Source organism: Helianthus annuus, chromosome 10 (genome assembly GCF_002127325.2).
Source record: "Helianthus annuus cultivar XRQ/B chromosome 10, HanXRQr2.0-SUNRISE, whole genome shotgun sequence".
NCBI lineage: Eukaryota > Viridiplantae > Streptophyta > Magnoliopsida > Asterales > Asteraceae > Helianthus > Helianthus annuus.
In genome coordinates, this window is record NC_035442.2 from 161,469,125 (window position 1) to 161,492,341 (window position 23,217).

A 23,217-nucleotide genomic window follows, 5' to 3' on the forward strand; every position below is an offset into this window, starting at 1 on the left:
CTCATTGGATAATTTTCCCAAAAGAGTGTGGGTGGAAAAAATGTTTATCAAATTGGTGTTATTGAAAAACTATTTACCAAAATAGTGTTTTATTTAACAACTTGCTTGTTTTTCTTCGAATCTCATTGGATAATATATTTTACATTGTGTTTTCTAAAATATGTTTTTTTTATTGAACATATAGGTTATCCAATGAGATTTGAAGAAAGAGACAAACAAGTTGTTAAAGAAAATACTATTTTGGTAAATAGTTTTTTTGATAACACCAATTTGGTAAATATTTTTCTCACCCACACTTTTTTGGAAAGAATACTCAAGTTATTTTTGCCATTTCAGTTTAAAAATAAAACTTTTTTTATATCTAGGTTCTCATGAAGTTTTATATTTGTTGTTATTTCCATCCAAAAGGCAAACTCATTTAAAATGTACCGTTAACTCACATAGACAATTTTGGCAATTCTCAAACCTCAGGGACGATTTTGGTACTTTCCCATTTATTCTTTTGTTTTTTTTTTTATTTTTTCAATCTTATTTTTATTCTTAAATAAAAAATAAAATTAATTATATATAATATATAATATGTATATATATATATATATATATATGCATACAAACGTTTATATATTTACACTTATTTTTTTAAATTTTCTTTAATACCTTTAAATAAAAAATAATAATAAATTTATGATGTTTGATAGGACGGGAGAGACGAGTAGTACTGATGTTTGGTATGACGGGTCAACAAGGGGAGATGAGATACGGGTGCCAAGATAGAGAGGGTGGTTGTTGCGGTGGCAGTGTGGGTGGTGGTGGTGGTGATGGAGGTGGAGAAGAGAGAACGATATAAGAGAAAGAGAGTATATGATGTGTGTATACAATGGCGGAGCTTGAATGAAAACTCAGTGAGAGGCGGACTCAAAATCCAAATCGTTGGGGGTCAGACTCTTTAAAAATCCAATATTTTACATCACAAAAAATCAAAAATTTTCGGTAAAATTATTAATACGGACGAAAAATCGGTGGATAATCGTACAAAAGGATAATCGTACCCCTGCATATCATTTAGCGACCCCTGCCACGTGTTGGTCCAGGATCCGTTCTCAGCGTTCTCACACTTTAGGGCGTTTTCTCCTGATCCCGTACCTATATATATATAGGACAATGCTAGATAGAAAACCCTAAAAATTTGAGAAAACCCTAGAAAACCCAACCTCCCGACCTTTTTTTTTTTTTGAAAAAAATAACACATGTAATATACATGTTTTTAAGAGTTTTGAGCCAAAAAAATCAAAAAAGCGCCAAGTGGATGTTTTTAAAAAAAATAAACAAGTTTCAGCAACTTTCATCACTAACATGTGTTAGACAAAAAAGTGCTGAGACTTGTTTATTTTTTTTAAAAAAAACCGCTCGGCACTTTTTTGATTTTTTTGGCTCAAAACTCTTAAAAACATGTATATTACATGTGTTATTTTTTTCAAAAAAAAAGTCGGGAGGTTGGGTTTTCTAGGGTTTTCTTAAATTTTTAGGGTTTTCTACCTAGCCCTACCCTATATATATATATATATATATATATATAGGGTTCAAATGAGAAGAAATTTTTTGTAAGAATAAAAAAGAACAAACTTCAACCAATAAGAATGCTTTATTTTACTTCATTTAATTTTTGAATTTAATATGGGTGTAAGGGTATATTGGTAAAATTAGATAGATCATTAATTGTTAGTCTTCTTTTTTAATAGCTAACTAAATTAAATATGTAACTAATTTTCAAAAAAAAATATATTTTTTCAAAGAAGAAAAAATTTAATTTAAAGTGTAGGATAAATTATGAGGTGTGTAGGATGAATTACGAGTTGTGTAGGATAAATTCCAGTATGCGTAGGATAAATTTCAAAAACGTGTAGGATAAATTTTGATGTGTCTAGGAAAAAATTTTAGTGTGGAGGATGATAGTCTTTATAACTAATTAATTAGTAAAAAATAATAATAAATGAGATGAAAGAAAAACTATTTAATGTTTTACAATTGTACCCTTTGTTCTTTTTCTTCTCAATTTAAATATCTTCTCAAATGAACCTCCCTATATATATATATATATAGGACAAAGATCCGTTAGGAACCACCCTTTATTGCGAGAACCGCGAGAACCAATGTGAACACAAAAAAAAAAATGCCTAAAAATAGCTAAAAAACACACAAAATTTTTTTTTTAATATTTTTTTTATGTTAAAATCGCTACATTTAGTAGCAAAAAAAAAATTAGAATTTTTTAATATTTTTTATATAAAAATCGCTACTTTTAGTAGCCAAAAAAAAATTTTTTTTTGCTACTAAAAGTAACGATTTTAACATAAAAAATATTAAAAAAAAATTTTAGATTTTTTTTTATTTTTTTTTTAGATTTTTTTAGGTTTTTTGGGGGTTTAGTTTTAGCATTTTAGCTTTGGGGGGGGGGGGTTTAGGTTTTTTTGGGGGGGGGGGGTGGGGGAGGGGGTTTAGGTTTTGGGCGGGGGGGGGGGGTGGTGGTTAGGTTTTTTTAGGTTTTTTGGGGGTTTTAGTTTTTAGCATTTAGCTTGGGGGGGGTAGGTTTTTTTTTGGGGGTGGGGATTAGGTTTTTTAGGGTTTTTTTAGGTTTTTTTTAGCTATTTTAGGTTGTGTTCACATTGGTTCTCGCGGTTCTCGCAATAAAGGTGGTTCTCGCATGAACCTTACCCTATATATATATAGGGACCGCTAAAATTAAAACCACCTTCAGTTGTAAGAACCATGAGAACTACACCGTACGGGGCGAGTTTGACCAATTTTTTTTTTCATAAACGTAGATGCGTGTATTATAAACACATTTGTAAAAAAAAAAAAATTTTAAAAAAAATGTCGTGAGTGTAGTTTTGAGCACCACAAGTTTATTTTTACGGGTATCGTAAAAAAAATTTACGATACCCGTAAAAACAAACTTGTGGTGCTCAAAACTACACTCACGACATTTTTTTTTGAATTTTTTTTTTACAAATGTGTTTATAATACACGCATCTACGTTTATGAAAAAAAATTTTGGTTCAACTCGCCCCGGATCAAAAAGTTCTCATGGTTCTTACAACTGGAGGTGGTTTTCATTTTAGCGGTCCCCTATATATATATGGATGTGTTAAAATTATGAGAACCACCTTAGTTGTGAGAACCGTGAGAACTAGGCCATCCAAAAGGTTTTTTCGATTTTTTTTTTCTCAAAAGACATAAAAAATATTACTGGTTTCAGCAAAAAAAATAAAAAATAAAAAAAATGCCGCATACCCACATTTACATGAGGCGTAAAAAAATATTTATCTTCATACAAAATTTACACCAACGCGTAAAAAAAACTTGCATCAGTCAAAACTACCGACTCGACAATTTTTTTTAGTTTTTTTACAGATGTGTTTATAATATTTTCATCTACGTTTGTGCAAAAAAAAAAAAAAAAAAAAAAAAATAGCCCAACTCATACATAATCAAAAGGTTCTCACAATTCTCACAATTTGTGGTGGTTTTCATTTGAACCGATCTCTCTCTCTTTATATATGTATTTAATTATTTATGCTAATATCATATTCGTCTCCCCCATCGATCAAACACTTGCAAACAAAGTTGCTTGGGTCACCCAAACTCTCTCTAGCCACTTGCATCCCCCACCCACCACACTACATTCCCTGTTCAAGCCTTCCCCACCAACCCTCGTCTTTTAATGTTTGACGTGATATAAACACACACAAACGAGTAACATAAATTAACTAGCTAATGGAATATAAAAAAATATATTACACGCGAGTAATATGAATTAGTATACTAACATATAAAATTTAAATAAGCTACATTGTGTTGCGATGTCTCAATATCAATAAATTATAAGTTTAATAAGTGGCGAATTGGGATGGATCGAAGGGCCGTAGGGGTATCGGTAATAGTTGTTGTAAAGACTACAACACCAACAATATGAGTTTTGGTAGCAACATTGGTAGTGGAAGTAGCAACAACATGACAGACACCATGATCAACAACAACCGTACTAGGAGCACTAGCAAATACAACTGACTTTAGTAGCAACATCGACAATAACTATGTCTATTATCGATTACTACTAGTAGGGCTATAAACGAACACGAACATGGCTTTGTTCGTATTCGTTCGTTAAGAAAATAAATTTGTTCACGAACGGTTCTTGAACACCTACCGAACGAGATTTCTTGTGTGTGTTCGTTCGTTAAGGAAATGGACGTGTTCACGAACACAAATGAAATCGGCGAAAGTGACGGAGGTGAGAGGTGGTTGTCGAAGGGAGTCCTAACTGGAACTTGAAGCCATAGTTATGGAACATAGGTCGTAAGTGTTCATCAAAGTGAATACTGAGGAAGGAAAGGGGAACCATGCATAAACACAGTGGGAATATGGCTTTCTATTTTTATTTTTAGTATAATAAAATAAATGAAAATTAAAGAATATAAAAAATAAAAGTACAAAAATCTCATAGAACAACATAAACAAACAAATATGAACGAATGTTCACAAACACGATATCGAACGTTCACAAACACAATTGAACGAACGTGACCTAAGTCCATGTTCATTCATTTAACTAATCGAACGGAATTTCTTGTTCATGTTCGTTCATTTATTAAGCGAACGAACGTAAACGAACTTTCGACCGAACAATTCAAGCTGAACGTTTGATTCGTTTACAACTCTAACCACTAATGTTTTTACAATTATTCCTTATATTCAACACTTATAATTATTTGTCAGCACTATCATCTGCAACACATGTAAAGTGCCCATAAGTCAAATAACAGAATTATGATTCGAGTACACACATAAGTTCGAATAATGGCCCAAACTTACTTGAGTTATATCTCGCCACTTAGAACACAATCCCTCAAATCTTAAATCGCACTATGGAAGTTGGGGACCTTCTGCCTCTCTTTACAATCATCATTCCTTCCCATGCATTCCAGCTCATTCTTAATCCTTTTATGGTGTGACAAAAGCTACATGAACTTAATATTTACATATTAGTTGTCTTTAAAGTTATTTTAATATACAGACCTTATATCACTAACTGAAAATATCTTTATATTCATTTTAAAATTAAATTAATATATTAATGTATTACTAATAAAGTAGGTTCTAAGCATACTACAATTTTTTTGTGAGGACAGAAAAAAAAAACATTTTTCAATCTCGAAAATTTTTAAAATCGAAGAAAATAGTTTATATGTAATGTTTATATATCTATTCTATCGAGTCGGGATCTCACTGGAAGCAACCTCTCTATTCCTACGGGGTAGAGGTAAGGATGTCTACATCTACCCTCATCAAACCCTATATTAGCTTTGCTATTGGTGAAATTTACTGAGTATTATGATGATAATGATGATGTTTATATATCTATTCTATAATTCACAAAATTATGAACAAATTTTGTTTAATTATATGACCTACACGGCTACAAATATGCAAGTTGTGTATGTTAGGCTATGTGTTATGGGTTCACAATTTTTCACAATGACGTCAAAAAGTGTCTACCGCATATGTGCCGTAAGCATGAGTTTTTCTTCACATTTGGTGTGTAATGGCTTCACAACTTTTAACTACCCACTACCTCGTTTAAATAATATATATTAATGGGTAAGGATAGTGTAAAAAGTGTCTAAAGTATGAGAAGTGTAAGAAGTGTTTTAAACCATAGATCTTTGATCTAATGGTTGAGATCAATAGGGACCAAATTATAAATTTTGTTTTAATTATTTGGACAGATTTGAAAATTGTAGGGTAATAGTGTCTTTGTATATGTTTCAAATTAGGTAACCTCTCCTAAATTCTAGCGATTCACTCCTAAATTCTAGCGATTTAATTTTAAACTTATTCTAAAATCCGACATTCTAAAAAATCCAGAAATATGTAACTGCTACAAGAAATATATAACACTATACATCCATCATATAACACTATATAACACTATATAACACCATATAACACCGTATAACACTATGTAACACCATATAACACTATATAACACTATGTACCATTATATAACACTATATAACACTATACATCTATCATAGACATGCTATCAGAAAAATATAACACTATAACACTATATAACTCTAAATAACACTATATAACACCACATAATACCATATAACACCATATAACACTATATAACACTATACCTCCATCATATAACACTATATAACACCAAAAAAACACTATATAACACCATATAACACTATATAAAAATATATAACATTATACAGTTCTGAATGGTGGTTACAATGTTATATATAATGTTGTAGTATTATTGTAACACCTAGTAAAATCGCGTCCAATGATGTATTGACACGTGTAATAAACCCTAATGAAGTCAAATAGTAAATTTGAGGGACTAATTTTTCGAAAAATCGAAAACCTTGATAATAAAAGGACTGGAAGTGTTTGCATACCTAAAATAAGTTTCCAAATAGTCTCTCACGATGTTTATAGTCACAAATGTACCACTTGATGAATAAGTGTAGTCGTTTGCGTATTTAATTGAAGGTTTGCGCAATAAAGGGTTAAAAGCGTCAACATGTTAATTCTTACCTCTGAATGACCTTCTAACAAACCGGGAGCTTAATAATATTTAATTATACTCTCGGGAATGCCAAATAATGGCCATCTAAAGTTTTTATGCCTATAAGTAAAGTTACGCGCAACTTTGCAAGTTAGAGGGGCTAAAAGAGTCAATATGTTTAATTATACCTCTGAATGACCTTTTAGCGAATCCGAAGCATCGTGATGTTTAATAATACTTTCAAGAATGTCTAATATGGATTAGATGAGGCTTCAATGCTATTAAATGATGAGATGCGCAAGTTTGCGCAATAGAGGGACCTAAAGCGTCAACTTTTGAATCTATGCCTCTCGGTTACCATCTAAGCGAACGAGAGCGTATTAATATTTAAGTATATGCTTGGGAAGGATAAATATGGGTCATGGAAGGCTTGAATAACATTAAACGGCATTTCGCGCTACTTTGCGCAATTTAAGGACTATTTGCGTCAAACTGTAAAAGTATGTCGATTCGTATGGTAACGGACCTTCCGGAAAGTTTCCATGAGTTAAACATGCCCTAATTATCATTTCTATAGCTTATATATAGGCTTAGAGGTGTTTGGTGCGCAAAAATAAACTTTAAGGTCATGCAGGGACTAAAAGTGTCAAAAAGTGCACAAGTTTGCATTTTCGCGCATATCTCACAATCTAAATATCTCCGGACACCCAAAAATTTTTGTAAGCACTAAAATATTTTATTTTAGTGATCGCCTTGATAAAATTCCTTTCGTCGCGTCGTTTGGTTCGTTTTTAGCGTCCGTTCGTGTTTCGTCGTAAATAGACAAACAACGTGACCGTACGGCCAAACGAACCGACATCCGACATGTTTTTGAACATGTTTCATGTCCCCTATGTTTAAACTTCATGATGGAGCCTTAAATTGAGGTTAACGGGCCTTAAACGTGCCTTAGATGACCTTAAAGATCACAGGGACCATTTCTGCCAATTCTGGAACTGTGCTTGCTGTTATAAACCTGCAGGCGGGCCCGCGTACAGGCCTGGGTATTCTCAGGCGGGCCGCATGAGTTCATCAGAAGTGGCAAACAGCTGGTAACAGCCTGTTTCTTGCTGTTTTCATGAACAATCTGATTTCTAATACCACCAAATCGATACTAGGGGCTTGCCCACAGAATTATCAGGCCTCTTGACATCTGTTTTGATCAGATTACCCCTCCCGACAAGTGTCATGATCCTACGGAGACCCGAAAACCATATAAAAGAAGTAAGTTTATTTGATACTTCACTTACATTCACAATTCTGAAGCTCTCTGATCAAACTCAGGCTTTCTAATGATCCATAATCGTAATTAGGACTCTTGTAAGTATTCCTAACCCTCTCTAATTCGTTCTAGCTTAGTTATTTAATCAAAAGTCAAACCATCGTGATTTAAGTTTGACTTTGAGATTAAACGAAAATTGCTCAGTCATTTCTCAAATTGAAAGTACCTACAAGTAGGTATTTAGGTGGGTAACAAACCCTTAAAAGGGTATTTTCAGATTCCCACTCTATCAATGCTAATTGTCGAGTCAAAGCATACTTTAAAAAGTCAACAAAATGATTATTTGCAAGTTTAAGCATAATTAGCAATATAGGGTACATGCAACCTGTTTAATCATTAAAATAACATGGTAATTAATGTAAGAACATGTCTCAACATGTTCAACTCGACAATTTTCAGTTTAAACCCGGATCGGACCCGAAAGTCGCATATTTTGACTTTTGCTTTGACTATCAGTTCTGATCCGTTTATGCATGTTTGAGATCTGCCTTAGAGCTTATTTTGGACCAAGTTCCACATAAGTATAACTCTCTGAGATTTTACAACTTGGTTCAATGCTTGTCCGATTCATATTGTAACGCCTCGTATTTCCACATGTGTATATTTTTTTTGGGAAACACATGTTCGTTTATATTTATTTATTTATTTTAATCGCAGTCAAAATCTGAGCAAGAAACGACAACGACGCGCTTACGCGATTAAAAACGAATACTAACGCTATTCCACGTGCTTCTAGCTAAAAAAAAATAAATAAATAAATAAATTATTCTTTCACGATTTTGGAAACACGTTTGGGCCATACAAGAGACTGGGTGTGCGCTAATGGACCTTGGACCCAACCCACTTTAAACCCCTAACTTTGTAAACTAACTTAACCCTTCATTCACTTTTTTTAAACCAAAAAAACCAAAACACGCGTACAACTTTCCAGGATCCCTCATCTTCTTCTCCATCTTCTTCAAGATTTGAAACCCTAGCCTCCCCTTATCTACCCTACAATCAAACGTTCACACACACAAAAGAAAGACAAAGTGAACTCTCATCTTCTTCAAACACATAATCACAGCCTCTCAATCTTCCTCTCTATGAAGGCCGGCCGACCACCACAGGTGGTGGCGGCGTCAGGCGACTACAGCAGCGGCAGGAGACACCGCAGGCAGCGGTGGTTTCTCCCGGTGCCGGTTCTCCGACCAGACGCATCACTACCCTCCCTCTCCTTCTCGATGGCCGGCGACGGCGTGACAACAGTGCCGCCGCTCGCGGCGGTGGTGGTGAATCTGAATGATAGAACAGCGCCCCTCTCTCTCGATCTCCGATGATGGTAACGAGATTAGGTAAAAAGATGGTGATGTGAGGTGCCGACGGCCGGAGACACCGTTCACGGCGGCGGCTCCTTGTTTCTGTCCGATGACTTCGAGGTAACCCCCACCCCCCTTTTTCACCTCGCCCTCTTCTCTCCCGTTGATTTTCTGACGACCGGTGACGGAGAGGATGACAAGCATAAGTTGGTTGATGATGTTGGATCGGGTTTGGTATGGTTAACTGGTCAGTGGGTTTGGTTCGGGCTCGGTCAGGACAAGTCAGCGGTCAAGTCACGTGAGTCTCGGGTCAGGTTCAGTACGGGATTCGAGTCGGGTCAGCGGTCCAGTCAACGAGTCCGCACAGGTTACTCGCGAGATACGGTATAACATTTACGACAATATTATTATTATTTTTTTTTCTTTTAGTATTCTGTTTATATGTTCTTTTTATACACTAAACAAACTCGAACCGCTACGCTTGCCATCTAAATATATTATAGCATTTGACGCGAATTTTATTATTATTGTTATACTTTAATTACGGTTTAATCATAAAACACTAGTCACTTGAACTTGTTCATTTAACATGTCTTTGGGATTTGTATAACTACATATAATTTCGTTATGTAACTTGTAGAAATATATTGTTTCGCTGATTGTTGAATTTTGACAAATAAATCGACAACTTATTTTGTCGGGATCGTCCAAAAACAGAGGAAACTCTGCCCGTTTTTCATAAAAATCCATGAAACAATACGCGTTTGATTTCAAAATGATTTTTATTATTGATTCTTTTTCTTTTTATAACTAAACCTCTAAACTTATAACATAAATGGATAATTCTTTGATAACAATAAATTTTCATACTGAGATAAAATATAATATGCGAATTCCATGTTATGCTGCAAAACATAAATATTAAGATTATTTTTCTTTTAAAACCAAATAATAATAGCGAGTTCGTGTTATTTTAAATATCTAGGATAATCACTCTTGTTCGCTCTCTTGGAATTTCCGTTCACTCATGCACCATCGTTTGCCCTTATAGGGTGACCTCGGTGTTTCGTCCTCCTAAACTCGTACCCACGTCAACGCTTGGATAATCGGAAGACTTAACAATTATGTGAGTATACTCGTATTCCCCCTTTTACTTTTATCACTTTTGGGGTGTAACATGTTTATCTATTAACAAACTTACACATGAACATTTTGCTTAAACACATGAACATTCCTATAACATGCTTGTATACGTGATGGCTTGATACTTTAAACTTGGGTGAAACTTATGTGTTGAATTTATCATTAACTTCGTACGAGCCAAACCGTGACATATGTAGCGCTATAGGATTGACGACCCGCCTCTACTGAAACTTTGGTTATGTCATGAGCAAGTTGCGTTTTCTTGGTTTGATATGTTAGACACATGCCATATTTAATGTTATCTTGAATCGCATGCTTGCTATGAGGGATTGTTCACACTTTTATCTTATGCTATGTACGTACCAAACTTGTATACTCGCCTTTGCTTTTGCATTGACTTTATTTTAACATGTTACAGGTGGATGTCGACGATGCATGGAACTTAGTAGGATGCTTAGATACACACTTAAAAAGAATTGTATTCATATTGTATTATTTTATTATTCATGTTGTTGTATTTGTTTCAAAAGCCTTGTAATTGATCCTTTAGAAATGGAATGAAATGGTTATTTAAATACTTGTCACAATTATTAGCGTTATGATGTCTCGAGCAATCTTCACACTTCGTCTCATCCCGATGTTTCCGCCATTGGTTGGGGTGTGACAGATTGGTATCAGAGCCATAACTATGGGGAATTAGGAAAAGTAGGAATGCTTTAGCCTAGTCTATAGTTTTAGAGCCTTATCCTTATGTTTTACTTGAAACTACTTGCATGCTACCTTATTTGCTCTTATTTATACTCTTTTGATCTTTTAAGCATATATGTCGCTTATGTGTTAACACTTGACATGCTATACTTGCTTTATTATGTGCTAATACATGTTTTATTGTCCCACTCATTATGTGCTATTCTTAATATGCTTCATTGTGCGTTTATATTTGTTGTTTATTCCTTTAACATACTCTTTCCCTCATGCATTTTACTCGACTATTCTAAATCCGTAAACACTTGTATCACACAAATGAGACAAATTCACCAAAATAGGCATGAAACCCACAATTTGGTGAACGACTCTCAATCTACCCATTCTTTTTACACGAGATGTCGCCATTAAGCTAGGAGTGAAATCCACATCTTAATGGTAAATCTCAAATTTCAAATTCTAGTGGACCCTCGTCAACATGTCGAAATTAAATTTTAACCCGACGAGTACCAACCACACTTAGGATACTAAATCGCTAAGTTAGGGGTGAAACTCGCACCTTGTCGACTAGTTCCACTCTTTGATTTTTTTTTAAAAATCCCGCCAAGTCTCGAAATTTCGATTGATTTGGGACATGTAGTAACCGGAAGGGTAAATACCGTTAACCGACTTGTCGGCGAGAGTATTCCACCTACTAGGCCAAAGCATGCTCCCCAAACTCGAAAGATTTTTCGACCACTTTGGTTAGTCAACGTTCCGTTTTGGAACCCTCCGAGTTTCCTTTTATCAAACTCACGCTTTATTATCTTCGATCTTTTGTCAATTTTGAACCGTTTTGAGATTTCACTTTTACGCATACATCATACTATTACTTTTCACATGGTTATACATCACTAGCATGTAATTTTTCTCGTAATTTTATTTACTTTTTTTTTTTCTTTTTGTAACAACAAGTGGAAACATATCGTCGAGATAGGGGTGAATTCCTTACCTTGACGATTAACTCCGCTTCTTTTTCTCATCTTACAACGACCTCACCAATGGGTTAGGGGTGATTCCCTTACCTAGGTGGTCGTTACCGATACTTTCTTTTAATAGACTATATTATGTAAACACGATCATTTATACATCTAAATCGTTTATCATTAGTCAAATCCCTAATTATTTCAAAATGCATTGTTTAAATGAACAAACTTCTTATCCTACAATCTATATTTTCATATAGCTTACACAGGTGAAATTTTAACTTTTCCGTAGACACTTGTTTCTCAATATTCAAAATTTCACGAAATACTACTCGTCAACCTAGTCGGTCTAACAAATCCATTGCCCACAAAATTTTGTATTCAACATAACTATTGAAACACTTATAAAATATTACAAATATTATTCGACATTTACTAAAACTTCTTTCAAAAGCAATAAAACATTTTATTAAAAGACGCTTTTTCAGCAAACACTAAGTCCATATACCAAATTCCTTTTTTCTAAAGGATCAACTTTTCACGAAAATCCGTAAACTTCGAAACTTTCTAATACAAAGTTACTTAAAACGGCGCAAACTTATTAATCTCTAGAAGTTTTCAAAACCTCACTCGATACGTCAATTAACTTCAAAACACGTGGGCAAGGAAACTTCATAAGGACCGACAAATTTTCAAGTTTTGTAATCTCTTTTAAAACCGTGGTAGCATTTCCATTCTTTTTTTTTACAAAGCACGTTTCACGTAACCAATAGCTGTTTTATATTCCCTTACATTCACAAACTAGATTCTGCATTTCATGACAACTCAATCTATTTAACTTCACGTTTTACGCAAACAACTACATCTGCATACCATTTTATACGTTTTAGTCAATATCTCACAACAATTTCACGCGTGTCACTCATTCACTTTTTCTTTCATACTCAAAACTTTTGATCTTTTACGCACGTAAACTCGTGTATTTCGATTTATACTATAAACAAAATCATTATTTTCTACATCCACGCCTATACATTCTACGCCTTCACTTACGTTCACACTTACACATTTATGCTATACTCACGATTCAAAAGTCGTACGTTTTACGTTAATAAATACACTCACAATTATACACTTACGTTGTCCTTACATTCATGTCTATACTACATTCGTATTCATATTCATATTCATACGCTTTATGTTTCCATTTGCACTTACACATCTTTGTTGCACTTATATTCATACACATATACTTTATTCATACTTAACCTTCATGTTTTACACCTATATTCATTTTCATATTCATATCTATGCTCATACATCTTATGTTCACACTCATACTTGCACTTATACTCATACGCCTTGTGTTTACGCTTATACTCATGTTGTACTCGCATTTATACTCATTTTTCATACGTTTTATGATTTTACTTATCCAAATACTACTTACACGGTTTATGTTTATGCTCATACATACATGCATATTCATACTTAAACTCATGATCCATACATTCGTAACAGTACGCGAGCGTAATCCGAGTGATTTGCTTGCGTGGGTCCCATACATACTTAAGCATGAACCTGCTTACATACTACATTCTTATACATACATGTTCTTACTTTTTCACATTTATGAATACCCTGATTCATACACAATAATACAAGCTATGCGGATCATGCGACGATCAACATAATCGCGGGTGCACACGGGATTATAGTGATAGGCGTATGAGAACCATAGAGTGTACTACTGTGCATGGTAAGACACGGGACTTAACGTGACACCGAATACGAAACAGACGTAATATGGTCAAAACATGGTGGATACGCCGCTGGTACTTCCTATATATAAGTGTTTTCACCATGTTACCAAACTTTCGTAAAACGTGCCATGAGAAATTCAGTGTTTTGCAGACCTACTTAGACCTAATATGTAAACTTTAAACAACTCACAAACGCATTATATCCGATTATCCACGACGAGACCCCATTCTTAACACTTTTGTCTATCTGATACTTATGTTATTCTCATACTTGTGATCGCCAACTAGGTCAATCGTTCACCCTTATACCTCAATTAATCTCCGTTGTCTCAAACATCAAGGTCCCAATTTTAAATAATTATCTTCGCTTTGCCAAAACCCTTTCAAGCCTTCCTTCTGAATAAATTTCGGGACGAAATTTCCTAAAGGAGGGGAGACTGTAACGCCTCGTATTTCCACATGTGTATATTTTTTTTGGGAAACACATGTTCGTTTATATTTATTTATTTATTTTAATCGCAGTCAAAATCTGAGCAAGAAACGACAACGACGCGCTTACGCGATTAAAAACGAATACTAACGCTATTCCACGTGCTTCTAGCTAAAAAAAAATAAATAAATAAATAAATTATTCTTTCACGATTTTGGAAACACGTTTGGGCCATACAAGAGACTGGGTGTGCGCTAATGGACCTTGGACCCAACCCACTTTAAACCCCTAACTTTGTAAACTAACTTAACCCTTCATTCACTTTTTTTTTAAACCAAAAAAACCAAAACACGCGTACAACTTTCCAGGATCCCTCATCTTCTTCTCCATCTTCTTCAAGATTTGAAACCCTAGCCTCCCCTTATCTACCCTACAATCAAACGTTCACACACACAAAAGAAAGACAAAGTGAACTCTCATCTTCTTCAAACACACAATCACAGCCTCTCAATCTCCCTCTCTATGAAGGCCGGCCGACCACCACAGGTGGTGGCGGCGTCAGGCGACTACAGCAGCGGCAGGAGACACCGCAGGCGGCGGTGGTTTCTCCCGGTGCCGGTTCTCCGACCAGACGCATCACTACCCTCCCTCTCCTTCTCGATGGCCGGCGACGGCGTGACAACAGTGCCGCCGCTCGCGGCGGTGGTGGTGAATCTGAATAATAGAACAGCGCCCCTCTCTCTCGATCTCCGATGATGGTAACGAGATTAGGTAAAAAGATGGTGATGTGAGGTGCCGACGGCCGGAGACACCGTTCACGGCGGCGGCTCCTTGTTTCTGTCCGATGACTTCGAGGTAACCCCCACCCCCCTTTTTCACCTCGCCCTCTTCTCTCCCGTTGATTTTCTGACGACCGGTGACGGAGAGGATGACAAGCATAAGTTGGTTGATGATGTTGGATCGGGTTTGGTATGGTTAACTGGTCAGTGGGTTTGGTTCGGGCTCGGTCAGGACAAGTCAGCGGTCAAGTCACGTGAGTCTCGGGTCAGGTTCAGTACGGGATTCGAGTCGGGTCAGCGGTCCAGTCAACGAGTCCGCACAGGTTACTCGCGAGATACGGTATAACATTTACGACAATATTATTATTATTTTTTTTTCTTTTAGTATTCTGTTTATATGTTCTTTTTATACACTAAACAAACTCGAACCGCTACGCTTGCCATCTAAATATATTATAGCATTTGACGCGAATTTTATTATTATTGTTATACTTTAATTACGGTTTAATCATAAAACACTAGTCACTTGAACTTGTTCATTTAACATGTCTTTGGGATTTGTATAACTACATATAATTTCGTTATGTAACTTGTAGAAATATATTGTTTCGCTGATTGTTGAATTTTGACAAATAAATCGACAACTTATTTTGTCGGGATCGTCCAAAAACAGAGGAAACTCTGCCCGTTTTTCATAAAAATCCATGAAACAATACGCGTTTGATTTCAAAATGATTTTTATTATTGATTCTTTTTCTTTTTATAACTAAACCTCTAAACTTATAACATAAATGGATAATTCTTTGATAACAATAAATTTTCATACTGAGATAAAATATAATATGCGAATTCCATGTTATGCTGCAAAACATAAATATTAAGATTATTTTTCTTTTAAAACCAAATAATAATAGCGAGTTCGTGTTATTTTAAATATCTAGGATAATCACTCTTGTTCGCTCTCTTGGAATTTCCGTTCACTCATGCACCATCGTTTGCCCTTATAGGGTGACCTCGGTGTTTCGTCCTCCTAAACTCGTACCCACGTCAACGCTTGGATAATCGGAAGACTTAACAATTATGTGAGTATACTCGTATTCCCCCTTTTACTTTTATCACTTTTGGGGTGTAACATGTTTATCTATTAACAAACTTACACATGAACATTTTGCTTAAACACATGAACATTCCTATAACATGCTTGTATACGTGATGGCTTGATACTTTAAACTTGGGTGAAACTTATGTGTTGAATTTATCATTAACTTCGTACGAGCCAAACCGTGACATATGTAGCGCTATAGGATTGACGACCCGCCTCTACTGAAACTTTGGTTATGTCATGAGCAAGTTGCGTTTTCTTGGTTTGATATGTTAGACACATGCCATATTTAATGTTATCTTGAATCGCATGCTTGCTATGAGGGATTGTTCACACTTTTATCTTATGCTATGTACGTACCAAACTTGTATACTCGCCTTTGCTTTTGCATTGACTTTATTTTAACATGTTACAGGTGGATGTCGACGATGCATGGAACTTAGTAGGATGCTTAGATACACACTTAAAAAGAATTGTATTCATATTGTATTATTTTATTATTCATGTTGTTGTATTTGTTTCAAAAGCCTTGTAATTGATCCTTTAGAAATGGAATGAAATGGTTATTTAAATACTTGTCACAATTATTAGCGTTATGATGTCTCGAGCAATCTTCACACTTCGTCTCATCCCGATGTTTCCGCCATTGGTTGGGGTGTGACACATATGCATGTTTCCGACTTATGCTTAAACGTTGACTATTATGCCCTTTTGACTATAAAACGTGATTTTTGAAAAAGTGAAAGAGTAGAAACATTTGTTACTGATTTATAAACTTGCACCTAAAATTTGATATCAGTTTGAGGTCTAGATTAAGAGTTATGCTCATTATCGTAATTTGAAAGCTTTATGTTAAGTAAACGGCGTAATTAGCATATAACCTATTTAAACCCACTTTTTGATATCAAACTTTTTACCCACTGATGTTATATAATATTTTGGGGTTTTTAAAGATTTTTATTTAATTTTTGGCTGAGCATAACATAGGTCTCTAAGTTTAGTTCGGTTAATACCGATTTTGCCCTTTTCGGCCATAAAATGAGTTCTACAAGTCCTTTTGACCCCAAACCTTTTTCTACTGATTTCATTTGTTAAATAAAATATTTTGAGCCTTCTGGAGTTATAAAAATCTCAGATTTTCTTTAAAAACCCGGAAACGGCTCCAAATCGGTTTTTTTTAAGCGTTTTTAACGCATAGTATGCACTATAATCACATTAGACACATAAGGTTAATACGTACTGATGTTTTTAGCATATTTTTATATAATAACAGTAGGCACAAGTTTTTGAACTCAGGTTTCCAGTTTTGACCATTTGAGCCCTTGTGAAATTACCAAAATACCCCTAAGGGGCATAGTTTGGGTTTAAATGATAAGTTTCGCATATGGGTCGTAACCTACTGTTATAACATGTTAAATTAAGTGTAATTGCTGTATAAATCAGACCTGTAACTCAGATTACAAATTTAACTCCTTTATAATCTTTTAAATGACCAAAATGCCCTTATGAGGCGTAAATTGAGTTTAATTCTGTATGGGGCATAATAGAAGTTATCTTACTGATATTATAACATATTTAAGGCATATTATCTCAGGGAAACTTTCATATGACTCTTATGGCTACCCGTAACGCTCTTTTAGCGTTCGGTTCGGTTTATGTAACTAGTTTGCATAAATTGACCGAAACGGGTCAAACATTATCATGTTTGTCTCAAAATCCAGAATGTATTTAGCATACCCATATTATACAAGTATTCAAACTTGTCAGGTCTAAATCACGTTCTATCCGGTCTTCGCTTAATCGTGCGTTTGAACCGTATCGTCCTTAAAACTAACCGGTCTGAGCTTAGGCTTAAATAAAGATCTGTTAGGAATCTAATAGGTTATTAAAAAAAAAACCTTTGTTCTAGAATAAGAAGAACCAGTAAAAGCTATCTGTACTTGCTTGGTGGTATACGACTGAGATTGAATTTATATTTAGCTCAGGTAAATACTTTTAACTTATTTTCCCTATACGGGCTTGGGTTACGGTATATAGAATACCGCTTGATCAAGCATCAAATCTTACATCCTTGGGTGGTTAATTGAATAATTTGATCGGCTCGTTTAAACAGTCTTGTTTACTTTAAGCCTTTGGGGGATTAATGACCATGCCCCGGATATCCTTGGCATCATCTTACGAGATGGCCACGACCTGAGCACGGGGTGTAGGCGTACACCTGTCAGTGTATAACTCATTAATGTGGTGTGTCTATTGATCTTTAACCCGGACAAGATCCGAGCTACTGAACGCACAAGTAACATGTAATTCGTTCACAAGATTATAATATTAAATAATTATCCCAAGTTATAAAATGTTTTGTGCCATGTGCATTCAAATCAATTTTCAACCCTTTTCAAAATGAGTCAGTTAAATTGTATTTACTAGTGTAAAGTGACGTATTTTCCAAAAGGTTAAGTGCAGGTACTACTCGTAATAGGCTGGCTGTCTTCTAGCGTCCACAATAAGTCTCGCAAGCTTGGATGCCTTAAAGTATGTTGGACAAATGATACATTTTATTTTTGATCCGCCTATGGATCCTTTACATTCCGTTTGTAATACTTGATATTACTTTATATCGGTTTGTAATATATTTATCTTTTGCTTCCGCTGTGCATTTAAATATTGTGTTGTTTGACTATGATGATATCAACTACGTCACTATACTCCCCACCGGGCCCACCGGTGACACGTGGAAAATTGGGGTGTGACAGGTTGGTATCAGAGCCAACATTGAGTGAATTAAACACTAGCTTTTTTGTGTTTAATCTCAATGACACGATAGCACATTCTTTGACCTTCCGAGTCTAGACTTAACATAGGAATACTCTCAACTCTATTCAGAGGATTGTTACTTTCAATTATATATATTTTAACATGTCGCCAAGTAAGGAGCTGTAGTGAAATTTCTCCCCATTTGAAGCCTAGGAAAGGCCGAGCTTTGTATTGCGACTAGGATTAATGTACAACCGATAAGAAGGCATTCAGAAATAAAATAAAGAAGAAACTCATTCTGCTGAAGTTCGTTTCCTTAGTAAGTCCTTGTAAGGACATTTTTATCTTTCAGTCTCTTGAGGACAACATCATTTCTTTTAAGTCCCTTTTTGGGCAATTCAGTATTTTTAGAATCATTGGAATGCTTTATCAAAATTTCATTTATTCAATATATATGAATATAATATATGAAATAAATTAAAATAACATTCCTTTTGCAAGATCTACCATTATAATAAAATGGCAAAATCTAAAAGGACAAGACCTAGCCTCGTGTCATATTAAGACCCGGCCAAGATGGCAGTTCCTCAATTTAGATTCAGATCCTTATTAACATTTCAATTTAAAATTTGTTCTGCGTTAATTATAAACTAAGAATCTTAAGAGTGAAACCTAGCCTTCGGGTCAATTATAAGACCGGGCCAAGATGGTAAGACCTGTTTAAAAGATTCTTATCCCTGTTAACATCAGAAAACATGTTAACACTCCTGGCAGACATGATCCATTAAAATCACACACGTCACTTTTACATAAAAGGATCTTTCTAAAGATTCCAAACCCAATCTTATGATATCTGAATCATGGGTTTAGGTCATCAATTAAGATGATCATATTTTTACCATACGTGGTAATATAGTGCCTACGGGCCCTGCTTATTTCCATATGAGCCAAAAGACAGTGGTAGCGATGACTCCCTGTCAGAGAAAGGTAATGAACTAGGTTCAAACCTTCATGTTTTGATTCTCTGAAATCATAACTTATAAATTAAATTGTCCATGTGACTCGGCCTTTTGTGCCACAAATAAAACTGTTATTGTTTTATAATTAGGATAAATTATTATAGAAATCTTAAATATGATTGATAAATTAACCAAATATGGTCTCTGCTTACCATGATTAATGAATTTCCCTAAGGGGCAATCCCGTAATAAACATCCCTTATAATGGAAGTGCCTACGGGCTATAGTTAATGTCGTACAAGACTAAAGGCAGTGGTAGCCTACAGCTTCCTGTCAGGGAAAGGTAATGAACTTTGATTCAAACCTTAATGCCACGATTCTCTGAAATCATGGCTTATAAATCTAACTTGTCTACGCGACTAGGCCATTTGTGCTATTATTAACTTATAAATTAGGGTTTATGACAAAAATCCTGAATAAAATAAATATCCTTCCTTCCCTGTCAGTATGCATTTTAAAAAGAATCTTAAAGGTGAGACCTAGCCTACGTGGCCAAGATGGTGAAATCTACTTAAGGGATTCAGATCCTTGTTAACACCTAAGAACGTGTTAGCACTCTTGACAAATGTGATTCGAAAAATCACAACAGTCATCCCTATATTGGATTCTTCCAATTCTCTTGTCTAGCCTAGTAATTAGGAATCATGGCTTATGTCATCCTATAAGATGATCATATTATAAACATCCGTTAGTGATGAAGTGCCCATGGGCTAAACTTGTTGTCCAATAAGACAACACGACGGTTGTGGTCTACAACTCCCTGTCTAAAAATATTGGACTAGGTCCAAACATAATAGTCTATATGATCAGTGCGATCATGACTAATATCATCTGATACGATGATCATATTATTTTATAGGATATTTGAAGTACAGACTTGGGCCTTCCTATCTTCATAAGGAGATTTCAAGAAGTACCTTCCGACTCAATGGTTATGATTATATGCATCTTGACGGTGATTTAGATAACGAAACTAGAGTAATACAATAAACACATGGTGGATACGCTGCTGGTACTTCCTATATATAAGTGTGTTTATTGTACTACCCTTCATGGTGTTATCCTGAATCACCGATAAGATCTATATCACCCACGGGTTATATATTATATTGTCCACTAGAGACATTGTCAGATATGACCATTGTGGTGCATCGTCGAAGGTGATGGGCAATGCCCAAGCCTTAAAGTCTATGAGATCGATAAGATCATGACTGATATACTCAATGATGATAATTATATATATACATATATGTATATATGTAAACATCCATTAATGATGTCCTAGGATTTGCCTATGTGCCAAAATAAATCGCCTTTCAAGACGATGACAATGGTAGTCTATGACTCCCGGTCCAATGATGAAGAACTAGATTCAAATCTTAAAACCCCTAATCTAATAAGATTACGGATTATAAATTAATGTCCTCTATGACAGGCATTTGTTGCCATATCTTATAACGTCCTATGCAACAAGGCCTTCGTGCCATATGATTATTTATGTCCTTCCTGACGGACTAATGTTTCATATTTTGGAAAGCCATTATGGCAAGCCTTCGAGCTATCTAAAATCATCTATGTGCCAAAGACAGCTGGGACATTTTGATCCCCTGATAAAAGGGTAACGGACTCGGTCAAAACCCTAAAGGCCATTAATGATCCTTTTGTGTCTTAGGCTGAATATGATTGATGTGCAATCAAATAACATTCCTTAGGAATGTTTATATGGTTTAATAATACCATGGTTAATGTATGATAAGTCATCAGAGCGATGACTAGCTGTTGAAATGCACACAATAAATTGTTACATTTGGTATTTAATACCAAAAGATTCGAGTATGGAAAACTCATATAAGACAAACAACAGTCGCAATGCTAGAGATGCGAAAAATGTTAACGGTGCATCAAGAGTGAACCTCAATGTTAAAGGAGTTAATCTCCAAAACCAAAGTTAACGCAGTTGTTAGAAAGGTTATGAGAAAACACATGAGATGATTCAAGAAGCCAAATATTGTTTACTCTAAAACACATGTCGCTACTCAAAATAAGAGTTTTATTCATACGCCATATGCGAAGAATGACCCAAATAAAGTCATATGTGGCAAGGAGCCCATTCTTTTTAGGATGTACTTAAAAAGTACTTCGTCTCTTGGAAGTCAAGAGACTTCAATAGTTAAAAAGGGGCCATTGATTGCAAGGAATTGTTGAAAGAAGTAGAAACCATTAGGTATAACAGTGGTTATGCTGGAAAGCACGCGGTAAGGTGTGCGTCACAATCATTCGGTGGTAATACCCTTGATTCGTGAGGACACTAATGGAGTCCCCTTATACAGTATGGGATGGTCCAAATTTTAAGGACCTTATTAGAAAAACCTGGTATCCGCTTTGCGAAGTGGAAAAGATGGAATAAGAATTTTTCCGACCCCCATAAGAGCTATAAACTATCGGCAGTAGGTTGCAAACATTGATTCATTGGTGGAAATAGTGCTCTTATTCGGTTAACCTAGAATTTAAGCATAATGCACTATATATATATATTATGATTTAGCATCAGCAATAAGAGGGCACATTAAGGTTTCAAAGCCTGCTTACTATGAATCCATTATGGATCCACCTCGGCTACTCACGTTTTATAGATTAAGGAATAACCAGTCAAGGTCGAAACTGCCTTACAAATTGTCAAAGATCTTATAGCTAAGTTTAAAAGGATTAAGAATGGAGGTGTTTAACCTTCCTGATGAATAATTAGAGGCAGTTCACATTAATAATGACGCCAGATAAACCCTTATTTGGATTCTTTTGGTTAAGGGTACGTTTGGATTCAGGTACTGCTAAGTCTCTCATAAGATTTTAAGCTTAGCAAACTTTTAGAAATTTTACCATAAGAACCCCGGATATTAAGTGTAAGGTAAAACTTACAGGTGAAATTATAAGAACCATTTCTTCTGTTCCTGTTAGAAATCTCTAATCATGGAATTTTAGAAATACCCTCTCTCTAGAAGAGGTGCGTCAGCATGTATAGTTGATATCTCTTTGATCTCTATCGATTGCGAATACCAGATGGTATGATAAAAGCGCCACATGAGGATTGGTGTATCTTAATATGTTCCATAGATTGCTTCCATGCCTGATCAGTATGGAGGTTTAATGCATGGAACCGCAAGGATATTCTAATAGTCATATGGTACTAAAGTCAACTAATGGTATTCAAGGAAGATATCCAGGATGGAATTGCCAAAGTAAATGTTCCCGATTAAGGAATTCATGGACTTGTGACATAAATGTGTCACTTATCTGACACAGAATATGACAGATGAACTAGAGTCTGAGATTTGGAAAATCTCTGTAACCTCATTGT

The 23,217-nt window shown here is 35.2% G+C and overlaps 2 long non-coding RNA genes across 4 annotated transcripts; both read left to right on the top strand.

The window, feature by feature from the left end:
- Positions 1–9,194: 9,194 nt before the first annotated feature.
- On the top strand, positions 9,195–10,815 carry LOC118483195. 2 transcript variants are annotated; one of them, XR_004869863.1, is made up of 3 exons: positions 9,195–9,586; positions 10,188–10,328; positions 10,764–10,815. It is a non-coding gene; the product is annotated as an uncharacterized LOC118483195 (long non-coding RNA). The 2 variants fall into 2 exon arrangements; XR_004869862.1 differs by having other exon boundaries at positions 10,254–10,328.
- A 3,767-nt stretch (positions 10,816–14,582) lies between these two features.
- LOC118483196 lies at positions 14,583–16,556 on the top strand. 2 transcript variants are annotated; one of them, XR_004869865.1, is made up of 3 exons: positions 14,583–15,327; positions 15,929–16,069; positions 16,505–16,556. It is a non-coding gene; the product is annotated as an uncharacterized LOC118483196 (long non-coding RNA). The 2 variants fall into 2 exon arrangements; XR_004869864.1 differs by having other exon boundaries at positions 15,995–16,069.
- Positions 16,557–23,217: the final 6,661 nt, after the last annotated feature.